Source organism: Coturnix japonica, chromosome 2 (assembly GCF_054131305.1).
Source record: "Coturnix japonica strain WE chromosome 2, WE-NBRP24, whole genome shotgun sequence".
In the NCBI taxonomy this organism is placed as follows: Eukaryota; Metazoa; Chordata; class Aves; order Galliformes; family Phasianidae; genus Coturnix; species Coturnix japonica.
This window is the reverse complement of record NC_140664.1, coordinates 70,122,200-70,135,894: the sequence shown is the minus strand read 5'-3', so window position 1 is coordinate 70,135,894 and position 13,695 is coordinate 70,122,200. Positions and strand designations below refer to the sequence as shown.

The 13,695-nt window shown below is 40.3% G+C and overlaps 1 long non-coding RNA gene across 16 annotated transcripts in view; it reads right to left on the bottom strand.

Annotated features, from left to right (window-relative positions):
* Positions 1–886: 886 nt before the first annotated feature.
* Positions 887–13,695, bottom strand: part of LOC107309719 (uncharacterized) — a 268,792-nt gene continuing 255,983 nt past the window's right edge. For 14 of the 16 annotated variants that reach the window (XR_014942735.1, XR_014942732.1, XR_014942733.1 and 11 more), the window contains one exon: positions 887–13,171. This is a non-coding gene — a long non-coding RNA (uncharacterized LOC107309719). The remainder of the gene's footprint in view (positions 13,172–13,695) is intronic. The other 2 variants (XR_014942738.1, XR_014942746.1) reach the window with 2 other exon arrangements.

Sequence of the window (13,695 nt, the reverse complement as noted above, 5' to 3'; positions counted from 1 at the left end):
ACTAACAAGTAATTTGGTGACAGAATTCAGTAAAGCAGTCGCACAGTAAATGGGTTTATCTTTAAACATAATGCTCTTTTCCATTTTAACTGAGCATAAAATTGTATCTTTAAAGGATCGGTAAACAGGCAGGGCTTCATGCCTCTTGAGCAGATCCATGTGACATATGGTCTTTCCAAGCAAGTTTTATCGGCTGTGCACAGTAGCAGCAGCTCTGAGCTAACGTTCCTGTGAAAACAAGTAAGGCTTTATCCAAAACGGAAGGAGAGGAGAAATGCACATTTGCCCTACTATATAGATAAAACAACAACAAATCAAATGTATCTTACATCAAATTTACGCCGTTCTTCTATAAATGTAGCTATGCTAGCAGGAAGTGAGTAACTTCAGCACACACTCAGACTGGGGCTGAAGGGGTTTCATGCTGGATGGCTAATGGGACCATGGGGCATCACTGGCAATTGGGGCCTAGCCTCAACCTTGCCAGTGTCACCAGGCCTCCAGTTCCCAATGCAGTTGGGTTGCAAGGGGTGCTGTGGAGCACCCAGCCTCTGTGCTCCCAACCATCCTGCTTCATGCAGGTAAAGTGGCTGGGGGCTGTTTACTTAGAAGCAGTGAAGGGCAGGATGAGCCTCATATACAAACACACAAGTACTGTGTTTATTTTGGCACACAGATCTCGACAAATACTGGCCGAGAATTATTTTTGAGCTCACTGTTACCTCATTTGGGCACTGTTGCCACTGACTAGTGCTAGAAATGAGCCCTGGAAATTAACTGGTGCTGGCATTACAAATGGAGAAATAAAGCAAAAAATAATAGATTGTTAAACACTTCTGCTTTGAGAGGATTTTGCTATAATAGTTGTACACACACACAACAGGAATAAACAAAAATATGTTTATTTTCCTGCACACACACACACATATTTATATTCATATTTTTATCGTTTATATTTGCGTTTATTTTTACATTTATGTATGCATTTGTATAATCGCATTAAAGGACAGGTAACATCACAGGATAAATTGAATTGTAAAGGAACAAAGTTGGAAAAATATTAACTCTGGCTCCATTGCTCCTCAGAAGGTACATCCTCAGAAAAGCTTTCAATGTGCTTGAACGGCATTATGAGGCTCTTTTAGTAATGAGTGACTTCTCTCCTATTCTTGCAACAATGTAATAATTTGTAGGTTGAGTTCCTCAGGGCCTTCTCATCAACTAGAATGAATTCTTTCCATTTGGAAGTCTTTCTCAAGCAGTCCTCTGTCCCCTGCTGGCTCTGCCTTCCTTCTATCCCCGGTCATGTGTCAGTTATACTCCAAATACTTCATGAAGTTCAGTGATATTTTTGTTCACAGCTCCAGCTGAGATCTCTGAACAGCAGTCAAGCAAGATTTTTGGAACTGACATGAGGCTGAACATGAAGGACAAAGCCATAACCCACCTGTTTACTATAAGCAGCAGATTGAAATGAACTTTCAGGCAAATTTTACAGTTGCAGCAATGTTTTGGTTACAGACAACTGTGATCCCACTGGGGCAGTTGAGGAAAGAGACTGGCTCAGAGGAACATGTGGGGCTGAGCTGAGGCACTAACAGTGCAGCCTGTGCGTTGTCCCAAGTCCTAAAATTGTAGGGGAAGTAGGAGGTGAGATATACATTTGATTTGTGGGCTGACACTGCATTTATGAAGAGCATCTGCCTGTATTAACAATATAATGAAGAGTAGGAAATTACTTTTTTGCAGTTCATACAGAAAGAGCAGGCAGATGTCCTGCAAAAAACAAAACAAAACAAAACCCCAAAACCCAAAACATTCGGGTTTTGAAGATCTCCAAAGATGAAGACACCAGACACTTTCTGGGCAACTTATTGCAATATTCAGTAACCTCCACAGAAACATATATATATGTATACATTTACAAGGAATTCCATGTATTTCAGTTTGTTCCTATTGCGTTTTGTCTTTTCAATGGGTGTCTCTGAGAAGATACTGCCTCCAGCTTCCATATCATCCCCCATCAGTTGTTTATGCACACTGATAATGGTTCTCCAGAACTTTTTCTTCTCCAGATTGAACAGTCCAACTTCTCTCAGACTCTCCTTGTAGCTTAGGTGCTGCAAGCCCTTAGTCATCCTTCTGGACCTTCACTGGACCTGCTGCAGTGTACCCAGGTCTACTTTACTGGAGAGCCCAGAGCTGGATTCGGTGTTCCAGGTTTGTCTTCTTACCAGGGCTGAACAGAGAGAAAAGATCACCTTATATGACTTGCTGGTAATGCTAAGCCTAGTGCAGCCCAGGATCTGCACATTTTCAGAGGATTCTCTCTGTTGAGTTGCTCAGGTCATTAATGAAGGTGTTAAAATCTACTGGCCCCAGTATCTTCCCCTCAAGTACATGGCTATGACTGGCCTCCAGCTGGACTTCATGATCACAATTTGTTAATCCTAGCAGTTCACACGATTTACAGTCCATCTCACTGTCCATTCATTTAGTCTGCAACTCATTAATTTCTGGAATTTTATGTAGGTGATAATATGGTAGAGTGTGGTGAAAGCCTTGCCAAAACTGAGATAAATCACATCTACTGTACTCCTCTCATTTACCATACCTGTCATCTCATCATTGAAATCTAACAGATTGGCCAAGCATGAGACAACTTCAGTTAAAATCTTGCTGATTTGATTGGAGAGAGCTGAATAGCACCTATGAAATAATTTACTTAATCATAGAATCATTGAATCACCAAGGTTGGAAAAGATCTCCAGGATTTTCCAGTCCAACTGTCCACCGGCTACCCTCTAAGCCATGTCCCTCAGTACAACATCTAAACAGTTACTGAATACCTCCAATTAGGAATTCAGAGTAACTAAGGCATGGGCTGAAAGCATTCACACCACCAAGAAGTCTTGATATTTTAACGGAGATCAAATATTTAACAAAAAGATCATAGTTTAACGTTTTGTTTTGCTGTTCCTATGACCAAATTTGTCACAATACTATGAAAATCATGGGGAGACTTTAGAACTTTTATGTGAATTCTTTCAGTGGATTCCCAGCTCCTTTGTATCTGGTAGAATTAGCACCCTTTAAGAAGAGAACTGATGAACTCCAGTTCCATTAGCTGCCCTGCATCATGCCAATCTAGTAGCCCTGTTTGGTGAGGACAGAACACCCAGGATCTAAGCTACAGCTCTTTTTAGTTTTTCATCATTTTCTGGAACTGAATATCAACTACCTTAGGCTGAATTTGACAGGGAGGGGTAGAAACATATTTTGTATCTCCTAATTCTTGTTATCTTTGCAATAGCTGTCAGTTTTAGTTTGTTCATCGATCATTCGGTAGAACAAGAGCAAGAAGATGAAGGACCAATCACCCCTTGATGTTGTTAACAAGCTTGCTAGGCTTTGACAATTTGAATGAGAGAGATCTCCTGAAATTATGAGTGAAATTTTAAATGTCTCATAGAACCATTCCACAAATTTCTTTGCTGTCAAATGAACACTTGCGGTAACATTCATTTTTTTTGCTTGATTCAGCACTCTCCTGTCATCAGATCGATCAGATTTTTGGAAACATCTCTTTTATTGTGGACATGCTTGGTAACATTAACACAATCATTAACAGTCAATTTACCTGCTGATGCTACTCTGGCATGGCATATCAGTACTGTCATTTGTGTGCATATAGTCAAATAGCAGGATAGTTTTAATAAAGTGGACTGAGCTGCTGTGTTTCCCTATTGGTTTTACCACCTGATTCAAGCTAACAATATTTTACAAAAAATTCGATATGTGTTCTCTTTCCTGCCACTGACTGAGTGGCCCATGTGGATTTTAAGTAAGTGCTTTATTCCCACAAGAACAAATACCCCAGAGGTATGCCTTTGTAATGGTTTTTACTACAGTCATACTCCGGCCTCAAGCAAACATTTTGCAAAGGGTATCTGTTCAGTCTTGACCCAGAAAAGAGCCCTGTGCAGCAGGCAGTACCACCAGGGCTCTTAAGAAAGAGATGCAGCTCAGGCCTACTGCCTGCCAGTAGTAGCTGCTGCAGACCTCATGCCTGTCGTGCTTGGCAAAGTCCATCACCCAAAGTATAGTGCCCGGAGTTTTGTCCACTTTTTGCTGTGACAGATGTTTTCCAGCAGCTTTTGTGAGGGCTTCTCGAATTCTGTTTTTCAAGGTACATCAAGGCACGTTTAATTTCTTCCCATACAGGTTTCTGCTGAGGAGAATGTAAGCCACCTTTGCTCAGTTGACCACAAATCCATTTTTAACATAAAATTTTGGTTTCACAACATAGATGTGTGTGTGTGGTGCCAAAAGCATTTTTTTATATGAGTAACAGCCACGATAGATTTGATTCAAACATAACAGGTATCTGTTTCTGAGCCAGAAGTCAAAAACAGATGTAACCATGCAGTTTATGGCTAACTAGGCAATCCATCAGCACACAGGCTTTGGCTCAGCAAAACATTTTGAGTACCAGCTTAACTTTAAGTGTATGTTTATATACGTAGATTTCAGTGGGGCAAGCACTTGTGCCTAGAGCTATATGTGATTAAGTGCATCACTGAAAGAGTGTCATTAGGAAAAAAAAAAAAAAGTAACTGTAGGAATTTGTCTAGGGATAAATGTAACAACAGCTCTGCCTTGGTTGGCTCTGTTTCTTTTTGGCGAAGGACATTGTAAGCAAGATCTTTTTACTCTGCAATATTGATGGCATACCTTCATGCATATATGATAGCACATTCTTAGCATATTACACAGCTTAAAGCTGATCTTTTCAACAACTGTGATGGTGTTTTTCCAGTTTTACTCCTCAGAGTCTTCTAATAATAATAATCCCAATCCTGTGTGTTCAAGCTATTTAAGGAAGAGGAACGTACACGGTGTCCTCATTTCTTATTCTGTTCTTCTCTGCTGCCCTTCATTGTCTGTATTCTTTTCCACGCTCAGGAGTGAGCCTGCTTTCTGACAGAGTTTCAGAATATTCCTCTGTCACACAGTCTTCTGCTTTGAGCTCTTTTGTTCTAATACTCTTGACATTTAAGCTTGGGCACTTTAAAGGTTCTTTCTCTTTACTTTCTTCTATGATTTATTGATTACTTCCAGCTTCTGTTTTCCTAAGTGCATTTCTTTTCATGTTTTCTCACCCTTCCCACTTTTTGCTGTTTCATCTCTTGATGCAAATAATGCTTCACAATTCTGATTTTAAAGCCACCACCACACAAGCTTTTCTCCCATTGGTTTGGCACAGCAATGCTTTTTTTTTTTTTTTTTTTACACACAGAGGCCCAAAGGCATTGTAAATGATTACAGGAGTCATTGTTGCTGATGAATGTATCACGGCCACACATTTACAAAGAGCCTGCTGAGCCGCATTGTCCTTGCTAGTGGTCCTGGCAGAAGTCATAGGCACTACTCACAGATCAAGGGGCTGCTCCGTGTGGGAAAGTGACACTGGGACTCAAGTCAGCATTGTAAGCAGTGGAGCCTCCTTCCTAAAAGCTGAGCTCAGCTGGCCCCTCAAGCCTCACTTACTACCAGTGTAATTCTGAAAATGCCAGATGGAAGAGCTGAGAATGGCAACACATTACCACTCTGCGGTCAAACCCCGTGCACGGTGTCGCATAGCCTTCCTTCTCTGTCTCCTCCGTTCTAAAGGGAAAGGATACATGTCTGTCTCATAAATACCTATGCTCCCATCCTGGACTGAGGAGCATGGTGTGCCTTTTCACCTCTTCTCCATGCTCAAGGTTGAACAAGGATTTGTTGCTGTATGGGTCCTACAGCAAGATGCAAAAATCCAGATAGAGTCAGTTGAAAGTTTGCACATGTGGCGATAAGGGGCAAATTACCCCAAGGTAACATCTTGAGTCTCTGAAGAGCAGTGCTGCGTATGGCTGTACACTTCTGCTACCCACACCTCCAGCCCAACCATGGAGAGTCTAAAGAGTAGATTGTAAGCAATACTTGCATATAAAGCTTGCATATAAAGCATGCTGTAGTCAATTAGCTAGTGATTTTTCTGTCAGTCAGGATTGTCTGCATATGAAGATATCAAGGAAACAGAAAATGATTGAACTCAGCTGAAAATGTGCCTTCTGCATGTGTTCCAAAGTAAATAAGGATGTTTTACTAGCAAAAAAGAACATTGCTCTTTACATTTTACCATTTCAATACAGATGAAGAATTAAATTGCCAATAAAATTTTATGAGAAAGGAAACTCTTGTTAGAAGTTTTATCTCAGAGTATTGATTTTGCTACTGTGAAGAAAATTGCTCTCTAAAAGTTAATAAATAAGAGTGAGCAAGGATAGACTTTGAATTGTTTGATTTAATTTAAAATCATCTAACATAAAACGTTGGTAAGGTTATGTTTTAGAGGAAATAGGTATCTTGCTGTTCTTCCCACATTCATCTCTGCTATTTAAATGGTGAAAAGATGGTCTTAGGCGTATCTTAGTCAATTAACACCATTTCATATTAGCCTGTGAATAAATATGACTAAACTATTGGCCCCAGTTTCTCTATGAGAATATATGATGCACATACCAGAATGGCATGAGTGTGGTTCATTTTACATACAGCACACCACAGGGGTCTGTTGTCCTTGAGGCTTGTGCTAGGTTTTACTTTACATTAAAAACTCAGCCAAAAAATGATTCAGCCTGATTTCTAAACAGTAATAGCTGGGCTTTCACTAATGCCAGAAATTTGACAGTTATGCTTCTGGTAAGAAAATGGGTTTTCCAAATAATAAATGTGGATATAAAAGACTGCCACTGTTTTTGTACACATATATGTACGCACATGTATGTTACGCTCAAGAGTGTTGTACCCGTGTACTTGCCTTTATTCTAGAAAATCACAGTGATGTCTTTTGATGAATCTGAAACTGAATTGTGTTGGTTCCTTTTTCTTTTTAGAAGTGGGAGTAATATTATTGGCTAAGAAATATTTTGGAGAGAGCATGATTTTCTCCCCTCTGAATCTACAAACAGGACAAAATACATTAAAAAAAAAAAGTCAAAATATGCCAAGGTGATCTGTATAAGATGAATTTTAACTTCTTCACAGAAGTTGTGAGTTTGATTCTTCCAGGTTGCCTGGAGAGTTACTCTGAAGCATCCGGAGATATGCTTCCTTTTCCCAGGACTCCCACATGATCCATGGGATGCAGTGCTCTGCCAGCTCCTGGGGCACAGCCCAAGCAAGGGATTCTGCTCTGGACCCCTGTGTGGAAGAGTGATGCTCTGACATGGGTTTTAATGGTGTTATCCTCAGATGAATTCAGTTGAGGCAAGCTCAGGAGCTAATAAGCACAAGTAAATCTCCCAGTGAATGACCCGGTAGTTTGTGTGTGTGTGTGTAGTGTGTCCTTTTTTACTATTTAATTTTATTTCAGGAGTGGCCACTGTCTTGTGCTGTTGTGGCTTTGTTTCATAATCTCCTCACGGATGCATGCCAGCTGCTGGATACTCAGGAGAAGACAGTCACTTGGGCACTTTCCCTTAAGCCATGTCCCCAAGTAAGTTCTCACAGACAGAAAAGAAATTCAGGACAACAAAAGATATCACTGAAAAGGTTCCTTTAGAATAAAAATTTGGTGGAGATTAAAATGGGGCAAAAGTTCAAAGGAGAACGAGCCACTGCCAAGCAAGCAAGAATCTTGGCAAAAAAAGGAAGGAAAAGAAACATTGGTTTAAAAGGCAAGTAACCATGGCAAGGCAACAGCTCAATGCTAGAATCTGGTTAAGAAGTAATATCACACAGAGCTGTGATTGTTTATTCAAGGCTTGCCCATGAGAGAACAGTTGTCTCCAATGAGTGTTCTCACAGCTTGAATCCAAAATTATAACTGCATTTTTTAAGGCATCCAGCACTTCTTCACAACCCATTTGCCGTCAGACAAAAGAAAAAGAAAATACGTTTATTCTTAGTGTCCCTTGTGTGTTTAAGGCACAGCTTTACATATGGAAAGGCATTTCGTGTCAGCTGTTGGACCGGTATCATTCTATTCTGCAGCAGTTGCCAATGGAAACTGTTGATACATTTTCAGTACCTTTTCCAAGTATTAGAAACTGGGAGCAACATGGACATGTTTGCGAAGGGCTTTGAAGGGTGAGAGGTTTCGCATATCTGCAGTTGCAATACAAAGCACATAATAGACTGTAGGAGCTAACAGTTGTGGAATTAAGTTTAGGCATGAAATAAAAATAATGGCAGCTTTGGTACAAGTAATCATTTACTAAAGATGCATTTTGGCTACTGGCAAACTCACAGCATATGTGCACATCCATACACCTGCTTAAGTTGTGCACCTGTTGTCCTACAAATAAATCAAAAGGGAAAAATTGAAGCTTCCAATATTCCACTATAAATAAAAGATGATTAATGTCATTATAGGGACAAACAGGTATTGGCAGCACACAGAAAGAATGGAAGATTGTCATCTCATTTGTGCTTTTGTTTCCACATCTAGATGAGCTTGGAATACATATACAGTGCTAGAGGGCACAGCTGCAGCCTAACAGATGATAGAGAGCAGGTCAAAATCATCTCTCATCGTAAGTCAAAAGGAGCTCAACCATTTCAGAGCTTTTCATGGAAATGAGCAGAACTTTTTCCAAAAAATTGGATGAATTCATCCCTTACGCCATTTTATTGCTCAGATAATCTTCAGCTAAACTAAGACACCATGGTCTGTATGAAGTTTGTGTGGAGAGCAGACAGGTAGGTCTTAGCACTTTAGGAAACAATACTGACTTCTCAGATATTCTTTGGAGACCTACAGTTCTCTTTTTTGGAGTAATCATGCATGTCCTTAAAAAGGATCTTCCAGGATAAAATCTAATTTAACGTATTTCATAGAGTCATAGAACCATTAAGGTTGGAAAGATCACTAAATTCATCTAGTCCAACCATCAACCCATGCCTGTGACCCTTCTAGATCATGTCACTCAGTGTGACATCTACCCTTTTCTTGAAAACCTCCTGGGATGGTGACTCTACCACCTCCCTGGGAGGTTTGTTCCAATACCTCACCATGCTTCTGAGAAGAAATCTTTTTAAACATCCAATATCTGAACCACCCCTGGCACAACTTGAGATCATTACCTCTCATCCTATCACTAGTCAGTCGTTTGGGAAAAGAGTCCAGTGTCCACCTTACTATAACCTCCTTTCAGGTAGTTTTAGAGAGATGAGTTCTCCCCTGAGCCCCCCCTTCTGCATTTTGTAGAATCATGTACACAGGCAATGGACAGTTTTGAAACTTGCTGGAGTCTTTGGTCTCTTCAAGTCAGTAGGGCACGTGAAAATCACTGTGTAAACAACTTCAGTGTTCCTTGTTTACTCACAACCTAACTAGAATCTAGGTAATAGAAGGATTATATCTTTGACCTTGGCTACATCAGAATTGGCTATACTGGCTACCAAGGTGATTAAATTATCTTTGTTCTTAAAGTAGAGGGTTGGATTTTAGAGGGTAAAGCTAAATCATTTCCTTTTCACCTCTCCTTCCAACAAATGCATGTCTTTGCTATCTGCCAAATTGCCTTACCTGGGATCAAGCTCTCCAGAATGCTGAGAAAGGCAGTCAAGAAAATCAACTTTATATCAGTGTCACCCCTTGTTTTATGGGGCAAGTTCTGAGGTACAATTTATATCAGTGTGTCCCATAAATACTACAGAATCTGAAGAGTGTTTTCTCCCACTCTTGAGTAAATGTGACATACATTAGGGAGAGATAGCTCCGTTGCTGAAAGATAGATGGTTCTGTGCCTAATATGACTTCATTTTGTCTATACCTTTACCTTTCCAAAGAGTGTATCTCCAAGTCCCCAGCTGCCACTCTATCATGCCAAACTACTACAGCACTTTACAGAGATGTGCAGTCTTCTGTTCCATTTGTTTCCCATCTAAAATGAAATCACTCTGAACAGGAATCCTCCTTCAGACTTTTCATGTTGAGAAATCATAACCTTGCTTTTTAATGCTCTGGATCCCACTCATGCTTTACACTGTGGCAGTCTCTTATTGTCGAACCCTGTCTTTGCATCCCTGGAACATCAGTGGGGCTGCATGGAAGAAGAATATTTGGCACACTGTTTTTAGCAATAGTTAGCTCTTCAGGAGCACAGAGGATTCACATTGATTTTTATTATTAAATATTGAATCAGGAGTGCAGAGCACAAAGGGGCCACATCTCACAGAATCCTAGAATGGTTTGGGTTGGAAGGGAGCTTAATCCCTATCACCATCAGCATCATAAAGTCACAGTACTTGATGCTATGTTAGCAAATATTGCTTTCATTTGAATTATTTCATTTGATATTCCAACTCATCCCATTCACTCTTTCTTTTTGGCATGAGCAGATGGAGAACTGGGAATTAAAAGAGAGAATTTCCTGGCATTATGTTCCAGTGATGGTAATGCTTCAGCAAGGAAGGACTGTGTTTTACTGCTGGCTAAAACATGTCAAGTCACTTGATAGCAAGATCATACAATTTGGTCCTCAAGCATGAGAAGATGGAATGTCCTCACGGGAAGAGTCTGAAAATTGGATTCCTCAGATACTTTAGTTCCTCAACTTCAACAAGTCTTCTCCAGACATGAACAAACATACAGAGATTTTTATTTAAAATATATGTAATTTGTCAGATACGGGAAAATGTCCACAAAAATGACAAAGAAGACACATAGTAGCATTTTGAAAGCAGATGTCTATTTCCAGGTAGCAGAATGTTAAATCATCTTAATGAAGGTTCTAGGATGTTTTTTCTTTTTCCTAAACAAACAATTTTCCTTGATTTTGGCCTGAATTTCTAGAAAAAGAGTGAAATATTGTAGTTGAGATTTTCCCATATGCTTCGGTTTGGGTGGTAAGAGGAAATGAAAAACAGTCTGTTCAATAATTCAGTTCAAACAGTTAAACAGTCATAAAGTTATGAACAAAAGCAAGTAAGGTATTGCAGTAGAAACTGCAGCTGGTGTGCCCTCTAAAGCAGAGCTATCCCCTGCACAGAACAGATATCCATGTCTGCGGTATGGTCTGCAGAATAGCCCTGTCTGATAGAGACATTAGAGGCTGCAGGGAAGGTTCTGGCTGCTGCTTTATGAGAAGAAAAAAAACAAAACAGCCAAGAGTCAGACTTTGGGTGTGGGCAATATGATATTGCAAAAAGTGAATGAGATGCTTCCTCTGAGCCTTGGATGAACTAAAGAATCTGAGGTGACATAAGAAGTAGAGACTTGGCAGTGTCCATAAGCATCTTGATATTCAGCCCTGCCATAGACAATGAGTTAAACCTTTATATGCAATGAGTAGGATTTTCAGGAGCATCAGAATTTCTCCACCAAATTGATTCCTGAGTAAATTCAAAAAGGTTGAAAGTGTGAATCAACTGGGAGAAGCTGCAGTATTGCCTGTGTTAAGAGAGATCACACATATTCCACATGAGAGTGTCAGTTTTCTCCTGCTAAATAGTATGCTGCCAAGGTAGTATGTGCTTCCTTATATCTATCTCTGAAAAGGTAGATTGCCATTAGGTAACACAAGTCTGACAATTCCTTTATCAGTAGTATAAAGTAGATCAGTAGTAGACTGAAGACAGGGATTACAAGATTATCTTTGAGGTTCCTTCCAACCCAGGCCATTCTATGACTATGACATAGACTAAAGTCTTGTCAGGGTCATGAACTAACCCACATAGATTATTATTTTCTTTTTTAGAGTTCTTGAGTTTGCTGTGTTATCAGTCAGTGTAATCAGCCAGCAGGCTCTCATTTTGTCTTTGAAGAATGCAGTCTTTCAGATGATGCAAACAGTGTTAGGAACTTCACATAGTTGTGGGATAACATCTTTACAATAGAATGTCTATGCTTAGTGCAAATGCAAACAAATTCCCATAGTTGGGTAGGGACAAAGAACTAAGGAAGTGCTAGTATGGAAACACTGGTCCAGGACTATTGCCAGGGAAGCTTACAAATACTGTCTGGAGTCTATGTAGAGCTGAGAGAGGATAAAACATGATGGTACATGACAGCACGCTGTACAAAATGTCCAAGAGAAAAACAAATGAGCAAAGACAAAAGTGAAAAGAGAGGCTGGAATAAAAGAGAACTGTCAGAGAAAAGAGCGGCAGGCAGCAGCAAGGTGGCAGAGGCATGGCACTTAATAAAAAATAAAGAGATGAAAGTGTCCAGGAGGGAAATATTTTAGCACTGTAGCAGGATAAACTTGCAGCTAAACTCTACTTCCTAGGCCAGAAGTAAGCCCTCATGCTTCACACAACAAACAAAGCTCTGGTAGCACCTCGTATGACAGCGCACACAGGTTTCTCTATGTAACCATCCTTTTTTTATGTACCAGGAGGAGGGTGCTTGGGAGCATTCCCGTGGGACAAAAGTCCAGGCTAGGGATGTAACTTGAGGCGTTTCTTGGTACTCTTCAAGTGTTTAACCTCCACTTGTTTGATGTTTTTCCCCCTGTTGTGGCAAGGAGATTGCTCATGTCACCAGTCAGAGATAAGGCTCACAGTCCTGGGCTGAAGCTGTAGGTCGAATCTACACCAATGTTCATAATGTCATAACAGCACCAATGGGCATGAAAAGTTCTAAGCTCTTCACTTCTTTCTTTCTCTGAAAGGTTTGGTGAGTAAGGTCTAGAAACAAGAATGAGGTGTAGGGGTGAGGGAGGAGATGTAGAAGGGGATGGTCAGAAGAAACAACTTATTTCATGCAGATGTGCTGTACACATTTCATGACTCATCAGGAAGTGAATCTGCATTGGAAACTGAAAAGCAAAGGAAAAGACATGGCAGGTTTTCATTTGGATTCACAATGACTTTTCTTAGTCTTTTTGGTCTTGGCTTCCTGCAGTGATGGGACTGGTCAAGGCATTTTTACTTAATTAAGTAACTGTTCCAGCTAAAGCTGTTAGTAATAAGCAAGCTGTCTGGCTTACGTGAGCGGGGATCAGTCAGCTAGTTCGCCAGTTCAGATGTGCTGAACTCCGGATGGTAGCAGTTGTTCCGATCAGATGTTGCAGCGGTGGCGTCTGCAAGCTTGGAAATCTTGGCGTAGTTTTCCTTGGCCATGGGTCTGTGTCGTATGAAAGTAGGACAAGTCCTCATTAAGGAGTTTCCTTGGAAGTGTCTGCAGAGACCAGGAAAGTATAGATATAAAGAAGAAAATTCTACAAACTGATCAACTTGCTGCTCGCAAAGTAAGTCATCACAGCTCTGTCACAGAAACAAGGGGTCATCCCATGCTGGATCTCTAAGCACCTTCTGATAAAGGGAAAGAAGGTGCCTGACATTATTTGCCATTACTGTTTGGCTTCTGTGGGAGTCCCTTCATGCTCTAAGAAGTCATTATAACAAGGGTCTGTGATCATGACACTTCATGCAATGAGCAAAGATGCAGAATTTCAAGAAAAATATATAGGAAAAAGAATTCATCTTCCTTAGGGAAAGCTGAGTATGGATACCCATAACCAATCAGTGGTGAAAACCCACCTTTGCAAGAGAAGTTTGAGTTGGATTTTTTACTCTTTACTTTCAGAGGACCCTATATGAATATGTACATCCATATACATAGGATAGATAAAATGAAAGATCTGTATGGTTTCAGATTTTCCTCATTCTTTCTATGCCTCTCTCTTGCCCTGACATTCTCTC